The following is a 13140-nucleotide window of genomic DNA, read 5'->3' on the forward strand; positions in this document are numbered from 1 at the left end:
ACTTTCCAGCTTCTTATTCAGAAAAATTTTATATTAAAACATTTAAATAAAGTTAGATCACTAAACTAATGGTGCGTACACACTGGGCGATTAAAGTGGACGACTGAACGATATCGTTATCGATCAGTCGTCCACTTTATCGTCCATTTTTAACACAAAAAAGATGAACGATGACGACGACGCGCGTTCCCGCGGGTCGTTCGTCATCATCGTTCATCGCGCTGACATGCAGGCCAACCTGACGACCTCGTCAGGTTGCTGCATGTCAGAGAATGGGTGAGAGAGCCCGGCGCTGAACGATATCGCTAATGATATCGTTCAGCGGCTGTGCTCAATGTCATGAACGACATTGAGCACAGCCTGCCGGGGACACACTAGACGATATCGCTCAGGGAGCATATCGTCTAGTGTGTATGCACCTTAACACTATCTAAACACTATGCAAACAAAGAATTGTGTCCCAAACACACAGCTTTCAATTGTTATTTTCCTGGCACAATAAGGTTTTGGGCATGAATAGCAGAAGCAAAGTATGCTGCGCTAAACACTGTGGATGTGATAGTGTATATATGATCTATATAATTGGTTTGCTGTCTGTTATTAAACAGGAGGCTTAATATTAAAAATAAAAATTATTTAATGAAACACATCAATAATGTAGACCAAACAAATAAATAATGAAATAAAAACATATATTGCATGCAGACAATGAATGAATGGAGTGTCACAAACAACCTATATCAGGTGTGATATGACTGAGAATTGCTTGAGTGAAATGGTTACTAATTGTAACAATAGAAGACCGAGGTTCCACAACATAAGCTTTGAATAATGTCACTGATAATGCAACAGTGTTGCTGGGGCAATAATCACAATCCCACGAACAAGTATACTGAGCAGCCAAACTCCGCTGCTATATCATGTTTAACTACTGGCGTCCTAGTGTGAAACAGGTGGTCCGCACTTGTAATAAGTAAAGTGAGTGGGAGAATAATAATGAAAAGCAAGCTTTGGAATGATATCCGTGTAATTGTCCGTCCTGGATCATACAACCGCTGCTGGAGAAATGCCGGCTCCTGTGTGGAGGAGTGCAGGGCTGGGCATGAATAGGGCAGTAAAGCGGGCACAGGCACCACATTTTGTCAATTTGAATAAGAAGCTGTAGTTGTGCAGGGGTAAGTAGCTTTGGTCAACAAATTTGACACTTGGTACCCACAGAGGGTGATCAGTTACACGTGACCCACTTGCCATTTCCCTTGACCAACAAGGATTTTGGCATAAATAATATATAAAGGGGGAGATTGCTGTATTACACTATACAGGACGCTGACAGATATAATGATAATGATCAGTGTATATATAGGGGGTAGATTGCTGTAATACACTATGCAGGACGCTGACAGATATAATGATAATGATCAGTGTATATATAGGGGGGAGATTGCTGTATTACACTATGCAGGACGCTGACAGATAAAATGATAATGATCAGTGTATATAGGGGGAGATTGCTGTATTACACTATACAGGACGCTGACAGATATAATGATAATGATCCGTGTATATATAGGGGGGAGATTGCTGTATTACACTATGCAGGACGCTGACAGATATAATGATAATGATCAGTGTATATAGGGGGAGATTGCTGTATTACACTATGCAGGACGCTGACAGATATAATGATAATGATCAGTGTATATAGGGGGAGATTGCTGTATTACACTATACAGGACGCTGACAGATATAATGATAATGATCAGTGTATATAGGGGGAGATTGCTGTATTACACTATGCAGGACGCTGACAGATATAATGATAATGATCAGTGTATATAGGGGGGAGATTGCTGTATTACACTATACAGGACGGTGACAGATATAATGATCAGTGTATATAGGGGGAGATTGCTGTATTACACTATACAGGACACTGACAGATATAATGATAATGATCAGTGTATATAGGGGGAGATTGCTGTATTACACTATACAGGACACTGAAAGATATAATGATAATGATCAGTGTATATAGGGGGAGATTGCTGTATTACACTATACAGGACGCTGACAGATATAATGATAATGATCAGTGTATATATAGGGGGGAGATTGCTGTATTACACTATGCAGGACGCTGACAGATATAATGATAATGATCAGTGTATATAGGGGGAGATTGCTGTATTACACTATGCAGGACGCTGACAGATATAATGATAATGATCAGTGTATATAGGGGGAGATTGCTGTATTACACTATACAGGACGCTGACAGATATAATGATAATGATCAGTGTATATAGGGGGAGATTGCTGTATTACACTATGCAGGACGCTGACAGATATAATGACAATGATCAGTGTATATAGGGACAGATTGCTGTATTACACTATACAGGACGCTGCCAGATATAATGATAATGATCAGTGTATATAGGGGGAGATTGCTGTATTACACTATACAGGACGCTGCCAGATATAATGATAATGATCAGTGTATATAGGGGGGAGATTGCTGTATTACACTATACAGGACGGTGACAGATATAATGATCAGTGTATATAGGGGGAGATTGCTGTATTACACTATACAGGACGCTGAAAGATATAATGATAATGATCAGTGTATGTAGGGGGAGATTGCTGTATTACACTATACAGGACGCTGACAGATATAATGATAATGATCAGTGTATGTAGGGGGAGATTGCTGTATTACACTATACAGGACGCTGACAGATATAATGATAATGATCAGTGTATATAGGGGGAGATTGCTGTATTACACTATGCAGGACGCTGACAGATATAATGATAATGATCAGTGTATATAGGGGGAGATTGCTGTATTACACTATACAGGACGCTGACAGAGAAAATGATAATGATCAGTGTATATAGGGGGAGATTGCTGTATTACACTATACAGGACGCTGACAGAGAAAATGATAATGATCAGTGTATATAGGGGGAGATTGCTGTATTACACTATACAGGACGCTGACAGATAAAATGATAATGATCAGTGTATATAGGGGGAGATTGCTGTATTACACTATACAGGACGCTGACAGATAAAATGATAATGATCAGTGTATATAGGGGGAGATTGCTGTATTACACTATACAGGACGCTGACAGATAAAATGATAATGATCAGTGTATATAGGGGGAGATTGCTGTATTACATTATACAGGACGCTGACAGATATAATGATAATGATCAGTGTATATAGGGGGAGATTGCTGTATTACACTATGCAGGACGCTGACAGATATAATGATAATGATCAGTGTATATAGGGGGAGATTGCTGTATTACACTATGCAGGACGCTGCCAGATATAATGATAATGATCAGTGTATATAGGGGGAGATTGCTGTATTACACTATGCAGGACGCTGCCAGATATAATGATAATGATCAGTGTATATAGGGGGAGATTGCTGTATTACACTATACAGGACGCTGCCAGATATAATGATAATGATCAGTGTATGTAGGGGGAGATTGCTGTATTACACTATACAGGACGCTGCCAGATATAATGATAATGATCAGTGTATGTAGGGGGAGATTGCTGCATTACACTATACAGGACGCTGCCAGATATAATGATAATGATCAGTGTATGTAGGGGGAGATTGCTGCATTACACTATACAGGACGCTGCCAGATATAATGATAATGATCAGTGTATATAGGGGGAGATTGCTGCATTACACTATACAGGACGCTGCCAGATATAATGATAATGATCAGTGTATATAGGGGGAGATTGCTGCATTACACTATACAGGACGCTGCCAGATATAATGATAATGATCAGTGTATATAGGGGGAGATTGCTGCATTACACTATACAGGACGCTGCCAGATATAATGATAATGATCAGTGTATATAGGGGGAGATTGCTGCATTACACTATACAGGACGCTGCCAGATATAATGATAATGATCAGTGTATGTAGGGGGAGATTGCTGCATTACACTATACAGGACGCTGCCAGATATAATGATAATGATCAGTGTATATATAGGGGGAGATTGCTGTATTACACTATACAGGACGGTGACAGATATAATGATCAGTGTATATAGGGGGAGATTGCTGTATTACACTATACAGGACACTGACAGATATAATGATAATGATCAGTGTATATAGGGGGAGATTGCTGTATTACACTATACATGACACTGAAAGATATAATGATAATGATCAGTGTATGTAGGGGGAGATTGCTGTATTACACTATACAGGACGCTGACAGATATAATGATAATGATCAGTGTATGTAGGGGGAGATTGCTGTATTACACTATACAGGACGCTGACAGATATAATGATAATGATCAGTGTATGTAGGGGGGAGATTGCTGTATTACACTATACAGGACGCTGACAGATATAATGATAATGATCAGTGTATATAGGGGGGAGATTGCTGTATTACACTATACAGGACGCTGTGATCAGTGTATATAGGGGGAGATTGCTGCATTACACTATACAGGACGGTGACAGATATAATGATAATGATCAGTGTATATCGGGGGAGATTGCTGTATTACACTATGCAGGACGCTGACAGATATAATGATAATGATCAGTGTATATAGGGGGAGATTGCTGTATTACACTATGCAGGACGCTGCCAGATATAATGATAATGATCAGTGTATATAGGGGGAGATTGCTGTATTACACTATACAGGACGCTGCCAGATATAATGATAATGATCAGTGTATATAGGGGGAGATTGCTGCATTACACTATACAGGACGCTGCCAGATATAATGATAATGATCAGTGTATGTAGGGGGAGATTGCTGCATTACACTATACAGGACGCTGCCAGATATAATGATAATGATCAGTGTATATAGGGGGAGATTGCTGCATTACACTATACAGGACGCTGCCAGATATAATGATAATGATCAGTGTATATAGGGGGAGATTGCTGCATTACACTATACAGGACGCTGCCAGATATAATGATAATGATCAGTGTATGTAGGGGGAGATTGCTGCATTACACTATACAGGACGCTGACAGATATAATGATAATGATCAGTGTATGTAGGGGGAGATTGCTGCATTACACTATACAGGACGCTGACAGATATAATGATAATGATCAGTGTATATATAGGGGGAGATTGCTGTATTACACTATACAGGACGGTGACAGATATAATGATCAGTGTATATAGGGGGAGATTGCTGTATTACACTATACAGGACACTGACAGATATAATGATAATGATCAGTGTATATAGGGGGAGATTGCTGTATTACACTATACAGGACGCTGACAGATATAATGATAATGATCAGTGTATATAGGGGGAGATTGCTGTATTACACTATGCAGGACGCTGACAGATATAATGACAATGATCAGTGTATATAGGGACAGATTGCTGTATTACACTATACAGGACGCTGCCAGATATAATGATAATGATCAGTGTATATAGGGGGAGATTGCTGTATTACACTATACAGGACGCTGCCAGATATAATGATAATGATCAGTGTATATAGGGGGGAGATTGCTGTATTACACTATACAGGACGGTGACAGATATAATGATCAGTGTATATAGGGGGAGATTGCTGTATTACACTATACAGGACACTGACAGATATAATGATAATGATCAGTGTATATAGGGGGAGATTGCTGTATTACACTATACAGGACGCTGAAAGATATAATGATAATGATCAGTGTATGTAGGGGGAGATTGCTGTATTACACTATACAGGACGCTGACAGATATAATGATAATGATCAGTGTATGTAGGGGGAGATTGCTGTATTACACTATACAGGACGCTGACAGATATAATGATAATGATCAGTGTATATAGGGGGAGATTGCTGTATTACACTATACAGGACGCTGACAGATAAAATGATAATGATCAGTGTATATAGGGGGAGATTGCTGTATTACACTATACAGGACGCTGACAGATAAAATGATAATGATCAGTGTATATAGGGGGAGATTGCTGTATTACACTATACAGGACGCTGACAGATAAAATGATAATGATCAGTGTATATAGGGGGAGATTGCTGTATTACATTATACAGGACGCTGACAGATATAATGATAATGATCAGTGTATATAGGGGGAGATTGCTGTATTACACTATGCAGGACGCTGACAGATATAATGATAATGATCAGTGTATATAGGGGGAGATTGCTGTATTACACTATGCAGGACGCTGCCAGATATAATGATAATGATCAGTGTATATAGGGGGAGATTGCTGTATTACACTATGCAGGACGCTGCCAGATATAATGATAATGATCAGTGTATATAGGGGGAGATTGCTGTATTACACTATACAGGACGCTGCCAGATATAATGATAATGATCAGTGTATGTAGGGGGAGATTGCTGTATTACACTATACAGGACGCTGCCAGATATAATGATAATGATCAGTGTATGTAGGGGGAGATTGCTGCATTACACTATACAGGACGCTGCCAGATATAATGATAATGATCAGTGTATGTAGGGGGAGATTGCTGCATTACACTATACAGGACGCTGCCAGATATAATGATAATGATCAGTGTATATAGGGGGAGATTGCTGCATTACACTATACAGGACGCTGCCAGATATAATGATAATGATCAGTGTATATAGGTGGAGATTGCTGCATTACACTATACAGGACGCTGCCAGATATAATGATAATGATCAGTGTATATAGGGGGGAGATTGCTGCATTACACTATACAGGACGCTGCCAGATATAATGATAATGATCAGTGTATATAGGGGGAGATTGCTGCATTACACTATACAGGACGCTGCCAGATATAATGATAATGATCAGTGTATGTAGGGGGAGATTGCTGCATTACACTATACAGGACGCTGCCAGATATAATGATAATGATCAGTGTATATATAGGGGGAGATTGCTGTATTACACTATACAGGACGGTGACAGATATAATGATCAGTGTATATAGGGGGAGATTGCTGTATTACACTATACAGGACACTGACAGATATAATGATAATGATCAGTGTATATAGGGGGAGATTGCTGTATTACACTATACATGACACTGAAAGATATAATGATAATGATCAGTGTATGTAGGGGGAGATTGCTGTATTACACTATACAGGACGCTGACAGATATAATGATAATGATCAGTGTATGTAGGGGGAGATTGCTGTATTACACTATACAGGACGCTGACAGATATAATGATAATGATCAGTGTATGTAGGGGGGAGATTGCTGTATTACACTATACAGGACGCTGACAGATATAATGATAATGATCAGTGTATATAGGGGGGAGATTGCTGTATTACACTATACAGGACGCTGTGATCAGTGTATATAGGGGGAGATTGCTGCATTACACTATACAGGACGGTGACAGATATAATGATAATGATCAGTGTATATCGGGGGAGATTGCTGTATTACACTATGCAGGACGCTGACAGATATAATGATAATGATCAGTGTATATAGGGGGAGATTGCTGTATTACACTATGCAGGACGCTGCCAGATATAATGATAATGATCAGTGTATATAGGGGGAGATTGCTGTATTACACTATACAGGACGCTGCCAGATATAATGATAATGATCAGTGTATATAGGGGGAGATTGCTGCATTACACTATACAGGACGCTGCCAGATATAATGATAATGATCAGTGTATGTAGGGGGAGATTGCTGCATTACACTATACAGGACGCTGCCAGATATAATGATAATGATCAGTGTATATAGGGGGAGATTGCTGCATTACACTATACAGGACGCTGCCAGATATAATGATAATGATCAGTGTATATAGGGGGAGATTGCTGCATTACACTATACAGGACGCTGCCAGATATAATGATAATGATCAGTGTATGTAGGGGGAGATTGCTGCATTACACTATACAGGACGCTGACAGATATAATGATAATGATCAGTGTATGTAGGGGGAGATTGCTGCATTACACTATACAGGACGCTGACAGATATAATGATAATGATCAGTGTATATATAGGGGGAGATTGCTGTATTACACTATACAGGACGGTGACAGATATAATGATCAGTGTATATAGGGGGAGATTGCTGTATTACACTATACAGGACACTGACAGATATAATGATAATGATCAGTGTATATAGGGGGAGATTGCTGTATTACACTATACAGGACGCTGACAGATATAATGATAATGATCAGTGTATATAGGGGGAGATTGCTGTATTACACTATGCAGGACGCTGACAGATATAATGACAATGATCAGTGTATATAGGGACAGATTGCTGTATTACACTATACAGGACGCTGCCAGATATAATGATAATGATCAGTGTATATAGGGGGAGATTGCTGTATTACACTATACAGGACGCTGCCAGATATAATGATAATGATCAGTGTATATAGGGGGGAGATTGCTGTATTACACTATACAGGACGGTGACAGATATAATGATCAGTGTATATAGGGGGAGATTGCTGTATTACACTATACAGGACACTGACAGATATAATGATAATGATCAGTGTATATAGGGGGAGATTGCTGTATTACACTATACAGGACGCTGAAAGATATAATGATAATGATCAGTGTATGTAGGGGGAGATTGCTGTATTACACTATACAGGACGCTGACAGATATAATGATAATGATCAGTGTATGTAGGGGGAGATTGCTGTATTACACTATGCAGGACGCTGACAGATATAATGATAATGATCAGTGTATATAGGGGGAGATTGCTGTATTACACTATGCAGGACGCTGACAGATATAATGATAATGATCAGTGTATATAGGGGGAGATTGCTGTATTACACTATACAGGACGCTGACAGAGAAAATGATAATGATCAGTGTATATAGGGGGAGATTGCTGTATTACACTATACAGGACGCTGACAGAGAAAATGATAATGATCAGTGTATATAGGGGGAGATTGCTGCATTACACTATACAGGACGCTGACAGATAAAATGATAATGATCAGTGTATATAGGGGGAGATTGCTGTATTACACTATACAGGACGCTGACAGATAAAATGATAATGATCAGTGTATATAGGGGGAGATTGCTGTATTACACTATGCAGGACGCTGACAGATAAAATGATAATGATCAGTGTATATAGGGGGAGATTGCTGTATTACACTATGCAGGACGCTGACAGATATAATGATAATGATCAGTGTATATAGGGGGAGATTGCTGTATTACACTATGCAGGACGCTGACAGATATAATGATAATGATCAGTGTATATAGGGGGAGATTGCTGTATTACACTATGCAGGACGCTGCCAGATATAATGATAATGATCAGTGTATATAGGGGGAGATTGCTGTATTACACTATGCAGGACACTGCCAGATATAATGATAATGATCAGTGTATGTAGGGGGAGATTGCTGTATTACACTATACAGGACGCTGCCAGATATAATGATAATGATCAGTGTATGTAGGGGGAGATTGCTGTATTACACTATACAGGACGCTGCCAGATATAATGATAATGATCAGTGTATGTAGGGGGAGATTGCTGCATTACACTATACAGGACGCTGCCAGATATAATGATAATGATCAGTGTATGTAGGGGGAGATTGCTGCATTACACTATACAGGACGCTGCCAGATATAATGATAATGATCAGTGTATATAGGGGGAGATTGCTGCATTACACTATACAGGACGCTGCCAGATATAATGATAATGATCAGTGTATATAGGGGGAGATTGCTGCATTACACTATACAGGACGCTGCCAGATATAATGATAATGATCAGTGTATATAGGGGGAGATTGCTGCATTACACTATACAGGACGCTGCCAGATATAATGATAATGATCAGTGTATGTAGGGGGAGATTGCTGCATTACACTATACAGGACGCTGCCAGATATAATGATAATGATCAGTGTATGTAGGGGGAGATTGCTGCATTACACTATACAGGACGTTGACAGATATAATGATAATGATCAGTGTATATATAGGGGGAGATTGCTGCATTACACTATACAGGACGGTGACAGATATAATGATCAGTGTATATAGGGGGAGATTGCTGTATTACACTATACAGGACACTGACAGATATAATGATAATGATCAGTGTATATAGGGGGAGATTGCTGTATTACACTATACATGACACTGAAAGATATAATGATAATGATCAGTGTATGTAGGGGGAGATTGCTGTATTACACTATACAGGACGCTGACAGATATAATGATAATGATCAGTGTATGTAGGGGGAGATTGCTGTATTACACTATACAGGACGCTGACAGATATAATGATAATGATCAGTGTATGTAGGGGGGAGATTGCTGTATTACACTATACAGGACGCTGACAGATATAATGATAATGATCAGTATATATAGGGGGGAGATTGCTGTATTACACTATACAGGACGCTGTGATCAGTGTATATAGGGGGAGATTGCTGCATTACACTATACAGGACGGTGACAGATATAATGATAATGATCAGTGTATATCGGGGGAGATTGCTGTATTACACTATGCAGGACGCTGACAGATATAATGATAATGATCAGTGTATATAGGGGGAGATTGCTGTATTACACTATGCAGGACGCTGCCAGATATAATGATAATGATCAGTGTATATAGGGGGAGATTGCTGTATTACACTATACAGGACGCTGCCAGATATAATGATAATGATCAGTGTATATAGGGGGAGATTGCTGCATTACACTATACAGGACGCTGCCAGATATAATGATAATGATCAGTGTATGTAGGGGGAGATTGCTGCATTACACTATACAGGACGCTGCCAGATATAATGATAATGATCAGTGTATATAGGGGGAGATTGCTGCATTACACTATACAGGACGCTGCCAGATATAATGATAATGATCAGTGTATATAGGGGGAGATTGCTGCATTACACTATACAGGACGCTGCCAGATATAATGATAATGATCAGTGTATGTAGGGGGAGATTGCTGCATTACACTATACAGGACGCTGCCAGATATAATGATAATGATCAGTGTATGTAGGGGGAGATTGCTGCATTACACTATACAGGACGCTGACAGATATAATGATAATGATCAGTGTATATATAGGGGGAGATTGCTGTATTACACTATACAGGACGGTGACAGATATAATGATCAGTGTATATAGGGGGAGATTGCTGTATTACACTATACAGGACACTGACAGATATAATGATAATGATCAGTGTATATAGGGGGAGATTGCTGTATTACACTATACAGGACACTGAAAGATATAATGATAATGATCAGTGTATATAGGGGGAGATTGCTGTATTACACTATACAGGACGCTGACAGATATAATGATAATGATCAGTGTATGTAGGGGGAGATTGCTGTATTACACTATACAGGACGCTGACAGATATAATGATAATGATCAGTGTATATAGGGGGGAGATTGCTGTATTACACTATACAGGACGCTGACAGATATAATGATAATGATCAGTGTATATAGGGGGAGATTGCTGTATTACACTATACAGGACGCTGACAGATATAATGATAATGATCAGTGTATATAGGGGGAGATTGCTGCATTACACTATACAGGACGCTGACAGATATAATGATAATGATCAGTGTATATAGGGGGAGATTGCTGTATTACACTATACAGGACGCTGACAGATATAATGATGATGATCAGTGTATATAGGGGGAGATTGCTGCATTACACTATACAGTACGCTGACAGATATAATGATAATGATCAGTGTATATAGGGGGAGATTGCTGCATTACACTATACAGGACGCTGACAGATATAATGATAATGATCAGTGTATATAGGGGGAGATTGCTGCATTACACTATACAGGACGGTGACAGATATAATGATAATGATCAGTGTATATCGGGGGAGATTGCTGCATTACACTATACAGGACGGTGACAGATATAATGATAATGATCAGTGTATATATAGGGGGAGATTGCTGCATTACACTATACAGGACGCTGACAGATATAATGATAATGATCAGTGTATATATAGGGGGAGATTGCTGTATTACACTATACAGGACGCTGACAGATATAATGATATTGATCAGTGTATATAGGGGAAGATTGCTGTATTACACTATACAGGACGCTGACAGATATAAAGATAATGATCAGTGTATATAGGGAGGAGATTGCTGCATTACACTATACAGGACGCTGACAGATATAATGATAATGATCAGTGTATATAAGGGGAGATTGCTGTATTACACTATACAGGACGCTGACAGATATAATGATAATGATCAGTGTATATAGGGGAAGATTGCTGTATTACACTATACAGGACTGTGACAGATATAATGATAATGATCAGTGTATATAGGGGGAGATTGCTGTATTATACTATACAGGACGGTGACAGGTATAATGATAATGATCAGTGTATATAGGGGGAGATTGCTGTATTACACTATACAGGACGCTGACAGATATAATGATGATCAGTGTATATAGGGGGAGATTGCTGTATTACCCTATACAGGTCGGTGACAGATATAATGATAATGATCAGTGTATATATAGAGAGGAGATTGCTGCATTACTCTATACAGGACGCTGACAGATATAATGATAATGATCAGTGTATATAAGGGGAGATTGCTGTATTACACTATACAGGACGGTGCCAGATATAATGATAATGATCAGTGTATATAGGGGGAGATTGCTGTATTACACTATACAGGACGCTGACAGATATAATGATAATGATCAGTGTATATAGGGGGAGATTGAATGACGAAATATGAATAGGATTGAGGAGTGTTAAGATTATTAGTTTTTTACTGACAGTTTATTTGAATGACAGCCTTGTTGCTGGGTAAATTGAGTATTAGTTTGGGTGTGATCAGCTGCTTCCAAGGGCCAGTCATATAGTTGGGGGAGTGGTTATAGGGGACTATATAGGAGCCTGTGGTCCTTGGGATCAGCCTCTTTGAAATAAATTTTGAAAAGCTAATTACCAGTGCCCCTGTGCTAT

At 39.1% G+C, this 13140-nt stretch overlaps 1 protein-coding gene across 1 annotated transcript in view; it reads left to right on the top strand.

Moving 5' to 3' along the window:
• LOC148474082 (uncharacterized) overlaps positions 1–13140 on the top strand; it is a 73100-nt gene that overhangs the window by 54060 nt on the left and 5900 nt on the right. The gene's annotated exons all lie outside the window — the stretch shown is intronic.

This window comes from Taudactylus pleione, unplaced genomic scaffold, assembly GCF_031769625.1.
Source record: "Taudactylus pleione unplaced genomic scaffold, aTauple2 ptg000897l, whole genome shotgun sequence".
Taxonomy (NCBI): domain Eukaryota; kingdom Metazoa; phylum Chordata; class Amphibia; order Anura; family Myobatrachidae; genus Taudactylus; species Taudactylus pleione.